General features: G+C 46.7%; 1 long non-coding RNA gene across 1 annotated transcript; it reads left to right on the top strand.

Annotated features, from left to right (window-relative positions):
* The first annotated feature begins 342 nt into the window (after window positions 1–342).
* Window positions 343–6761, top strand: LOC309329001. The gene is made up of 3 exons (XR_014151003.1): window positions 343–380; window positions 4258–4551; window positions 6583–6761. It is a non-coding gene; the product is annotated as an uncharacterized lncRNA (long non-coding RNA).
* The last annotated feature ends 4500 nt before the right edge of the window (window positions 6762–11261 follow it).

Here is an 11261-nt window from a genome sequence, read left to right on the forward strand (position 1 = left end):
ATTGCATATCAGCAGAAACACACATGGGTAACACACACTTTGATTACCTGATTTTGATTTGATGAGCTTTATATTTCTCTCCTCTAATATTAATGACATACATGCATTAAAATACAAGTTCAATATACAGTATACTTCATTTTTTTCTCGTTTCTTTTTTGAAGAATGGGTCTAGCAATAAAGTCTTGTAAACCAATAAAATCAAGCCCTTTCTATGTCCACTCAGAAGAAAGTCCTAGCGTGTTCATTCCAGGTAACTGTGTAGATGATTGCAGCTTCAGACCAAACTATAGGAGCCTTGAAAGGAACTCAAACCTCATCAAGCCTCTTTTTCTTTCATGACAGATATGTGAGGATGCTACAAAGAGCCTAATTTGCAGGTATTATAATTTGCACCAGGCAATCCTTTTGTTCATAATTTCCCCCAGCTGGCAAACACTCTAGAGACCATGGATCCTTGGAGGCTTAGATGGTCACACCTCCTGAGCATTGGGATTCAGTGCGGATGGAGGAGGCAGTGGAGATTTCCTAGGCACTGAAAGCTTTTCTTGCAAAACCAAAAGCCGTTCCACTATGCCATCTTGTTCCTATTTGGGCAGTGGTGGGGAAAAAGGCCACTGATTGATCTTCTAAGGCAGAGCTTTCCAAACTGTGTGTTGTGACTTCTTAGTGAATGGGTAGGCAAACTAAGGCCCGGGGGCCGGATCTGGCCCAATCACCTTCTAAATCTGGCCCGCCTGGTGTTTTTACATGAGTAGAATGTGTCATTTTATTTAAAATGCATCTCTGGGTTATTTGTGGGGCCTGCCTGGTGTTTTTACATGAGTAGAATCTGTGCTTTTATTTAAAATGCATTTGTGATGGCCTGGGAATCTGATTCAGAAGCTGAACCTGAGGAGTCCCAGCCTGTCCAGGAGTCCCCGCCGGATCCTCAGACCCAGGACCCAGGACCGGACTCTGACCACACCTCACGGTAACCTCCCCCTGGGACCAGCACAGCATTTCTGGGTTATTTATGGGGCATATAAATTTCTTCATTCCACCCCCCCAAAAAAAATATATAGTCCAGCCCCCCACTAGGTCTGAGGGACAGTGGACCGGCTCCCTGCTGGAAAAGTTTGCTGACCCCTGTAGTGTGTCAGCTGCAATGTGTAGGTGTGTCTTGTGAATGGTCCCTGTGATCCTCCTAGGGCTGGAAAGGAGTTAGTTTAACCTCCAGTTTGCTAGTAAAACTGAATTACTGTGCCGTGAAATGATGTATGTCTAAAAACATGTGTCACCATAGAATCATAGAATCATAGAATCATAGAGTTGGAAGAGACCACAAGGGCCATCGAGTCCAACCCCCTGCCAAGCAGGAAACACCATCAGAGCACTCCTGACATATGGTTGTCAAGCCTCTGCTTAAAGACCTCCAAAGAAGGAGACTCCACCACACTCCTTGGCAGCAAATTCCACTGTCGAACAGCTCTTACTGTCAGGAAGTTCTTCCTAATGTTTAGGTGGAATCTTCTTTCTTGTAGTTTGGAACCATTGCTCCGTGTCCGCTTCTCTGGAGCAGCAGAAAACAACCTTTCTCCCTCCTCTATGTGACATCCTTTTATATATTTGAACATGGCTATCATATCACCCCTTAACCTCCTCTTCTCCAGGCTAAACATGCCCAGCTCCCTTAGCCGTTCCTCATAAGGCATCGTTTCCAGGCCTTTGACTATTTTGGTTGCCCTCCTCTGGACACGTTCCAGTTTGTCAGTGTCCTTCTTGAACTGTGGTGCCCAGAACTGGACACAGTACTCCAGGTGAGGTCTGACCAGAGCAGAATACAGTGGCACTATTACTTCCCTTGATCTAGATGCTATACTCCTATTGATGCAGCCCAGAATTGCGTTGGCTTTTTTAGCTGTCGCGTCACACTGTTGGCTCATGTCAAGTTTGTGGTCAACCAAGACTCCTAGATCCTTTTCACATGTACTGCTCTCAAGCCAGGTGTCACCCATCTTGTATTTGTGCCTCTCATTTTTTTTTGCCCAAGTGCAATACTTTACATTTCTCCCTGTTAAAATTCATCTTGTTTGTTTTGGCCCAGTTCTCTAATCTGTCAAGGTCGTTTTGAAGTGTGATCCTGTCCTCTCCGGTGTTAGCCACCCCTCCCAGTTTGGTGTCATCTGCAAATTTGATCAGGATGCCCTTGAGTCCTCAGCCAGGTAACCCTGAAACAATCCACATGGTGGCTTAATGACTTTGCAGGGTAGTGGATGTCAGCCTTAGCAAGATGGGGAGGGATTGGAGAGATAGGGGCCACTTGCAGGCTGTTGCTGTTTTCCAGTGGGATAATAATAATAATAATAATAATAATAATAATAATAATAATAATAATAATAATTTATTTCTACCCCACCCATCTGGCTGGGTTTCCCCAGCCACTCTGGGTGGCTTCCAACAAAAGATTAAAAATACATGAAAACATCAGTCATTAAAAACTTTCCTAAACAGGGCTAAAAATCACATCTCAGCAAATTCAAGTTGTGCAAAGAGAGTTGATTGAGAGGCCCTGTGCAATAAATCCACTTCCCCAAAATACTGGACTTTTTGCAAGAAGGAAAGTGAAGGGGAAGTGTGGGATGACACTTGCTTGATGCAACATCATCTAACCTCCCCAGAAACAAATCAGGATGAATGTTCAATAAGCACCCATCTCCTTGCCAAACCTATTTCCCATGCCTGGAAGGGAAAGCATAATTCATATCTTCAATCTGCTGCACTCCACAGTCATACAGCTGATTGAAACTGACTTTAGCCCAGCCTTTCTCAACCTGTGGGTCCCCAGATGTTGTTGGACTACAACTCCCATCATCCCTGTGCTCTGGCCTTGCTAGCTAGGGGTGATGGGAGTTGTAGTTCAACAACATCTGGGGACCCACAGGTTGATAAAGGCTGCTTTAGCCAATGAAAACTTATACCATAATGACTCTGTTGGTCTTTTAACTTGCCTCAAGCCTTATTGTGTATTCATTGCTTTGTTCTGTGACTGCTAGTACACATTAAGAACACATCTACAGCATCTGGCTGGAAAAAACTAGCATGATTTGAGAACATAGGAAGCTGTCTTCTAGCAAGTTAGACCATTGATCCCTGTAGTCCAGAACCGTCTTCACTAACAGAAGCTCTTTGGGGTTTCAGTCAAGGTTCCCTCCCAGCCCTACCCAGAGATGATAGTAGTAGTAGTAGTAATAATAATAATAATAATAATAATAATAATAATAATAATAAATTTTATTTATACCCCGCCCTCCCCAGCCAGAGCCGGGCTCAGGGCAGCTAACACCAGTAAAATAACAGTAAAAACATAATGGCAGGGACAATTTAAAATACAGGTTAAAATGAAATTTAAAATGCAGCCTCATTTTAATAGCAGCCCATAAATCAAAACTATAAGGGGAGGGAAAACATAAGGGTCAGACTGAGTCCAAACCAAAGGCCAGGCGGAACAGCTCTGTCTAGCAGGCCCTGTGGAAAGATGTCAAGTCCCGCAGGGCCCTAGTCTCTTGTGACAGAGCGTTCCACCAAGCCGGGGCCAGTACTGAAAAGGCCCTGGCCCTAGTTGAGACCAATCTAACCACCTTGCGGCTTGGGGCCTCCAAAATGTTGTCATTTGTGGACCTTAAGGTCGTCCGTGGGGGATACCAGGAGAGGCGGTCCCATAGGTGGAATTTGCTGCCAAGGAGTGTGGTGGAGTCTCCTTCTTTGGAGGTCTTTAAGCAGAGGCTTGACAACCATATGTCAGGAGTGCTCTGATGGTGTTTCCTGCTTGGCAGGGGGTTGGACTCAATGGCCCTTGTGGTCTCTTCCAACTCTATGATTCTATGATTCTAGGTACATGTGTCCTAGGCTGCAGGGATGCTAGGGATTGATCCTGTGACCTTCTGAATGTGAAGCAGGTGCCCCACCACTGAGCTACAGCCCCCCCCCCCCGCAAGACAACAGCAATCTGTAGCCTTTGGAAGTTTGTTTGGTTTTTGCTGGAGATTCCTTGTCCCCTCACAGAACTGCAGCTCCCTGGCAGGCTCAGAGCTGGCTGAAATGTGCCGTGTAACCATTCCCAAAAAGCACTTCTGAACCTCTTTCATGCTATTTGTACACAGTGTGAATGCTGGTCAGGTGGGATCGAAAGCAGAAAAGAGCCAGTTTTTAAAAATCAAATGCACATTTTCTTGCCACTGTAAGTTTTTTTTTTATTCTTCCCCGTTTGGATTGCAGCTCTCCAGATTCCCTCCTGAGAGCAAAAGCAGCAGCAGCAGCAGCTTGTTCCAACGGCCAACTCTGGTATGGGGCTTCTGTCAGCGGCTGCAGCCCAGAAAGTATTGTCAAACGCCCAGGCTCAGCTGGAGGAGCTAAGCAGAGCTGCATCTTTGAAGAGCCCCAGCTGCAAACAACCCAAAACCAGAGCCAAGAAGGGACTGGCGGAAGCGAGTGAAGGTCCCCAGCTGGTGGAGATCCTTAGCAAACCAGCTCTCACAAGTGAAAAACCATAGTGAGATGGCTTCTTCCTGGGTAATTGCCTCTTTAGCAGCCTCTTGCTGCCAGTTATCCTTACAATCCTAATTAACAAGCAACCAGATAATTAGGAATTTAATTAAGAAAACCAGACTCTCCAGAAATAGCTGGCATCTTTGGAAAGAATGTGTACGGCATGGCCACCGAGGCACTGTGTCGGCTCCCAGAGTGGGGAATGCTTGACTTGTTTCCTTCACCCCGAGCTCTGCCTCCCAGCGGCATTGCCACATCACCTGAACATACGAAACTGCTTTATACCAAGTCAGACCATTATTCCACCTAGCTCTGTATTGTCAACACTGGCTGGCAGCAGCTCTTCCGAGTTTCAAACATAGGTCTTTCCCAGTCCTTGCTGGAGACACCAGGGATAGAACCTGGGACCTTTTCGCATGCCAAGCAGATGTTCTGCCACTGAGCTACAGCCCTTCCCCAAGGGCCAGAGACTCTTTCAGATGGCAGCAGCTAAATCTTGGGTCCTAGCAAGTGATGTTGTCTTTGAGGTCTCATCAGCACCACCCAGCTTGGCCAAGCATAAGTGGGAGAGGGCTGTTGTACTCATGCCCTGCTTGTAGGCTGTCCATGGGTATCTGGAGACCATGTAAACAGGCTACTGGACTAGACAGACTTTTGGTTTGATCCAGCAGGGCTCTTCTGATGGAGGTTCAAGAAGAAATGACTTATCCACTGCAGCTTTCCTACAGAGACAGCTGCTTAACCATCATTAATGAAGAGGTCTAGTTTCCCATGTAACACTAAGCACTGCTTAATGTTATCTAAGGCTTATAAACTAGCTACAAACCTTGATTCAGGGGCGCCATCTAGGAGGGCTGCAGGGCCAAGGGCCCCCCAAATTCTGTGGCAACCATGTGCACGCAGGCAGTGCAATGTGCTCACGTCACTTGCGCAAGCTGTGTGGCACGCTCTTACGTGGCATGCATGCGACATGTCAGCCTGTTGCATGCACTCATGGTGTCAGCATGTTGCATGGTGTGTGTGCATGGTGCGAGCACATTGCACATCATGCACGCATGACACCGGCATGTTGCGCAGCGTGCGCACATCACATGGCACCGGCCCCCTCAATTGTGAGGGCAAGCTGGCACACTTGCCTTGGTTAACAAGTGACCTTTAAATGTAGTTCATAAACAACACTAAGCTGCTGGGCTGGGTTCACACATAATGCTAAGCCGTGGTTTAATAAACTGCAGCCATGTGTGAACCAGGCCTCAGTGTCTCTCTCTGCAATGTGTGGAGATAGCACCATCACTGCTGCCATTCTCAGGGCACTTGGCCCGTTATCCCTTCTTGGCAGTCAGCAGTTTCTAGGGCTCTCTTTCTCTCCCTTGCTGCTCCCTGGCACTCAGAAGCAAGGAGAGTGAGTTAGAAAATCATGCTGCACATCTGGAAAGGGCTCTGGCAGCGGAAGATGCCAGAGTCACCCACTCTTCCTTCTCAGAGGCTGTGCTTGGTAGGCCCAAAGAGCTGCAGCCCTGAGGTCCATTTCCAGGGGCTCCAAACTGCAGTCATTTTCCTCACTGCAAGCATCACACACAGTTCCTTTTTGCCTCTCCACCCTGCAGGTGGGTATAGCTTCAGGTGCCATCCATAAAAAGCCTTTAGACAGATGAGTGGGCCAAGCTATTAGTGGCCATCAAGAAAACATCTGTTGTTCAGCATCCATCAGCGGGATGTAAAAGAACCTGGGAGGGGGGAAAGGACCATCTCTTCACTTGGCAGAGCAGAATAGCACAGGCCTAGACCATTACATGGTAAAGTTTCACTGAAACCAGCTGACTCATCCACCAGTTTTAGGCTGTGGGTGGAGCTCCATAGGAAATTAGCCTCTTAGGAGTCCTGTGGTGCTCCAGGGAATTCAGAGAGGATAAGCCCCAGGGAGTTCAATTAGTTTGGCAAGGTTTGAGGTAGGCTTACAATAGTCTGAAAAAATGGTCTATGTTGGATGTTTAAGGGATGCTGTTTGTGAATTAGGCTGCTGGTGGTGGCTTGATTAGGAATTTTCCATTCCAGGGGAAAAAGAAGTCACTTGCTGAAAAACAATGAAGAGCTTTGTGGTACCTTTAAAGACTAACAAGCCTCTTGCAACGACTCGGTCCAGTATATCTGAAGGAGTGTCTCTACCCCCATCATTCTGCCCTGACACTGAGGTCCAACGCCGAGGGCCTTCTGGCGGTTCCCTCACTGCAAGAAGCCAAGTTACAGGGAACCAGACAGAGGGCCTTCTCGGTAGTGGTACCTGCCCTGTGGAACGCCCTCCCATCAGATGTCAAAGAGATAAACAACTACCTGACATTTAGAAGACATTTGAAGGCAGCCCTGTTTAGGGAGGTTTTTAATGTGTGACATTTTTATGTATTTTTAATCTTTGTTGGAAACCACCCAGAGTGGCTGGGGAAACCCAGCCAGATAGGTGGGGTACAAATAATAAATGATTATTACAGTGGTACCTCGGGTTACAGACGCTTCAGGTTAAAGACGAGTCAGGTTACAGACTCTGCTAACCCATAAATAGTACCTCAGGTTAAGAACTTTGCTTCAGGATGGGAACAGAAATTGTGCGGCGGAGGCACGGGAGCAGCGGGAGGCCCCATTAGCTAAAGTGGTACCTCACGTTAAGAACAGTTTCAGGTTAAGAACGGACCTCTAGAATGAATTAAGTTCTTAACCCGAGGTAAGGTAAAGGTAAAGGGACCCCTGAACTTTAGGTCCAGTCATGGCCGACTCTGGGGTTGCGGTGCTCATCTCGCTTTATTGGCCGAGGGAGCCGGCGCACAGCTTCTGGGTCATGTGGCCAGCATGACTAAGCCGCTTCTGGCGAACCACAGCAGCGCACGGAAATGCCGTTTACCTTCCCGCCGGAGCAGTTCCTATTTATCTACTTGCACTTGACATGCTTTCGAACTGCTAGGTTGGCAGGAGCAGGGACCAAGCAACGGGAGCTCACCCCGTCACGGGGATTCGAACTACCGACCTTCTGATCGGCAAGTCCTAGGTTCTGTGGTTTAACCCACGGCGCCACCCGTGTCCTGAGGTACCCGTAACCCAAGGTACCACTGTATTATTATCAGCTTCTGCGAGCCAGTATCCACTTCTTCAGATGTGTAGTCTGATAATCTCAGCATGTATGCCCAGTTGCTGTTGCAGGAGCAAAACCAATCAAAAATTTAGCAACCATAACCACAAGGGTAGCTGATAATGTGCCCTCCAGGTGGACTCCAACACCCGTCAACCTTAGCCAGCATGGCCAATGGTCAAGGATGATGTGAGTTGTAGTCCAAAATATCTTGAGGGCACTGGATTGGTTACCCCTACCTAGCTCTACCCAATGCATGAAATGTCCTTAAAAGAACAGGAGAATGGGCCTATGTCACACACAATAGGATGCTAGATGGGCTATTGACCCAGCAGGCTCTTCTTACATTCTTGTATACCACTTACAGGTTTTAGACGATCAAATAAATAAATAAATAAATTAACCATAAGGAGGGAGAGCAGGAAGCCTCAATAACAAAGAACAGGTGGAGGCATTTGGAAGCTGCCCAGCAGCAATGGACACCTGGGCAGGAGACTGAGCAGGCCGAAAGGTCACCTGGTCTTTCACACTACGGTGAAATGGAGTATATTTCTATTGACAGGAGTAATTCCTCATAGTGGTGTGTCTGGTACCTTCATGGCATAGTTTTCATTGCATGCTGAGGAGGCATCTCTTTACCCCAGCCTCTAATATACTATCTACCCTATTCTTTTGACTTGAAATGGTTTTAAATGATTTTAATATTGCATTTTTACACTATCGTAGCCTGCCCTGGGTGATGAAAGGTATGATCAATAATACTGTATGGCAAAAGGTAGATCAATAAAAATAATTAATAATTATTAATATATTTATATGTATAAGTTAGCATATGCAAATTCTGTACAAATCTGTCTTTTGTCCTCTGTTTCAGATGACACCTTTCCTCTTTTGGGGTGATGCATAAGGGACACCTTAGGCTTAGAGGGACCATCACTGAAGCGCAGGTAGATAAGATAAGCTTTTGGGGGTTAGGGAGGACTGAAAACTCAAAATAAGTAGCATAAAGGTTCAACGGGCTGCCCGTGTGCATTGACACTGATATCACCACTTCAAGGCCACATCCTTGCCAATGCTGCGGGCTCCTGTTTGCCTTTTGGCCCACTTTCAAAGGCATTGTTGGCATCAGGGACTAGTAGAAGCCCCAGTTGCCAGATGCCATTCTGCGACTGGGCAACCTTAAGCAAGTAGCGGTCCCAAGTTGCAGGAAAGCCTTGTCCAAGAGAACACATTTATCCCACTTAATTACAGTCCATGGGACTGCACTGGGCAGCTGTGCCAAGCACCATTTGTGCCAAGTGCTCAAGTCAAGGGATTGTTTGTTTTATGGCATCTTCAAAACTCAGAGGCCAGTAGAGCAGATGGAGGCCTCGCTTCCTCTCCCTGGCCAAGTCCTGCAGGCTCGGGAGGAACTGGCATGGTTTCCCTCTTAAGTGGCCAAACACCTCCCAGTTCTCCAAAGACAGTGGCTTAGTTCAGCTGCCATCTCTTCCCGAAATCACTGGCAGGCGCTCGCAGTGCTGTGCTGTCAGGGTGGTTGGGCAAAAGCCATGCCCCACCAATGCATGCCGCCCAGCAGGGTCCAGCTCATTCTCTATGGTCTCTGGTGCATGGGCCTAGAACTTCCTTCCAGGGTTGGAAGAGTGACATGGTCATCTGTGGAAGCTGAAGCAGTAGGAGACCAAGTGGGCAGAAGGAGCCAGAGCTCAGCCTTATGCCATATATGAAATGTCTAGTGCCAGTCCTGGGATGTGCAGAGTTAGTAGGGGGAAGGATAATAGCTCCATAGCAGAGCATTGGCCTACATGCCAAAGGTCCCTGGATGAATCCCTGGCGTCTTCAGATAGGGCTGCGAGAAACCCTGGTCTGCAACACCAGAAAGCCACAGCCAGTCAGTTTAGCCTCCTGCCTATGAAACACATGCTCTGCCACTGAGAATATACAGTGGTACCTCAGGTTACAGATGCTTCAGGTTACAGACTCCGCTAACCCAGAAATAGTATCTCAGGTTAAGAACTTTGCTTCAGGATGAGAACAGAAATCGCACGGCGGCAGTGTGGCAGCAGCGGGAGGCCCCATTAGCTAAAGTGGTACGACAGAACGGACCTCCAGAACGAATTAAGTTCTTAATCTGAGGTACCCCTGTAATGGTCATGTGCCTGTCCCATTCACATACAGTGGTACCTCGGGTTACAGACACTTCAGATTACAGATGCTTCAGGTTACAGACTCCGCTAACCCAGAAATAGTACCTCGGGTTAAGAACTTTGCTCCAGGATGAGAACAGAAATTGTGTGGCAGTGGTGCAACGGGAGGCCCCATTAGCTAAAGTGGTGCTTCAGGTTAAAAACAGTTTCAGGTTAAGAACAGACCTCCAGAACGAATTAAGTTCTTAACCCGAGATACCACTGTATGTTAGTAGGAGTCTTTGTCTGCCCAGGAAGGTAGAATGTGTGCATGCTCAAGTGCGCATGTGTGGGAATTCATGAAAGGCATTGACAGAGCAATAATTTGATGGGGGGAGATGTATAAAAATAATTTATACATCACGAATCTCCATTTAACTCACAACGAAACCCAAAGGGAAAGCATGCTTATCTTTTATCATCTTAACCTAAGCAGGGAATTATTGATCCCCAGCGCTTGTTGCACTGAGAAATACATTTGTCCTTCATTCCACACATTGGTAATTACTTTTTTAATCTCGTTTTTGGACACAAGATGTTTTGTGCAAACATTGCCATCCTCTTTTCTCCTTCCACTCCTATTCCCTGTGTCATTCCCCGCTGGAGGTTGCACATGGTCACACACATGCCCAGGTATACACCTAAAGGGGGCACCTGGCTGGGTTCCTGGCTAGCCAGATGTCTGTCTCTGCTGATGGCTTTCTTTTCTCTAATGAAGCTGTCAGGTCTCTCATGTGCAAATGTGTACATATACCTGTAGGTATGCTTGCATCGTGTCTATAGGTATTTATAAAAATATTTATATACTCCACCTCTCATAAAAACATCAGGAAAGTGTGCAACAACATGGAAAGAAAATAAGAATAACACAAAACAATCCTTAAAATGAGTGGCTATGCAATAAAATTATAAACAACTTGCCTAGGCCTATCAGTAAGAATAAATTATAAATAATAATTTTTTCTTTATACCCCGCCCTTCCTGGTTCAAAAACTGGAATCAGGGCGGCTAACAACAAATTTAAAACAGTTGTAAAAGCAGCATAAAATACAGTCTAAAAACAATAAAATTCAAAATTCAGAAATCAATTTAGGGGAAATCCATCTAATAAGCATTAGATAGTCACCAGGGCTAGCTGGCTGAATTAGTCCTACTTGGGCCAGTGAGGAGGCCAGGGGAGAATTAGCTGTGGGGTCTCAGAGCAGGTTTATAAAAAGTGGAGGAGGAGGGAAGGGAAGGGAAATAAAAGATCAGGCTGGGTTCAAATTAAAGGCCAGGCGGAATAGCTCTTACAGACCTGGTGGAAGGAGGTTAAATCCTGAAGGGCCCTAGTCTCAAGGGACAGAGCATTCCACCAGGTCTGAGCCATCACTGAAAAGGCCCTGGCCCAGGTGGAGGATAGTCTGACTTCCTTAGGGCTTCCTTAGACT

The sequence above is a fragment of the Podarcis erhardii genome (assembly GCF_964252035.2).
Source record: "Podarcis erhardii genome assembly, chromosome: 14".
Taxonomy (NCBI): domain Eukaryota; kingdom Metazoa; phylum Chordata; class Lepidosauria; order Squamata; family Lacertidae; genus Podarcis; species Podarcis erhardii.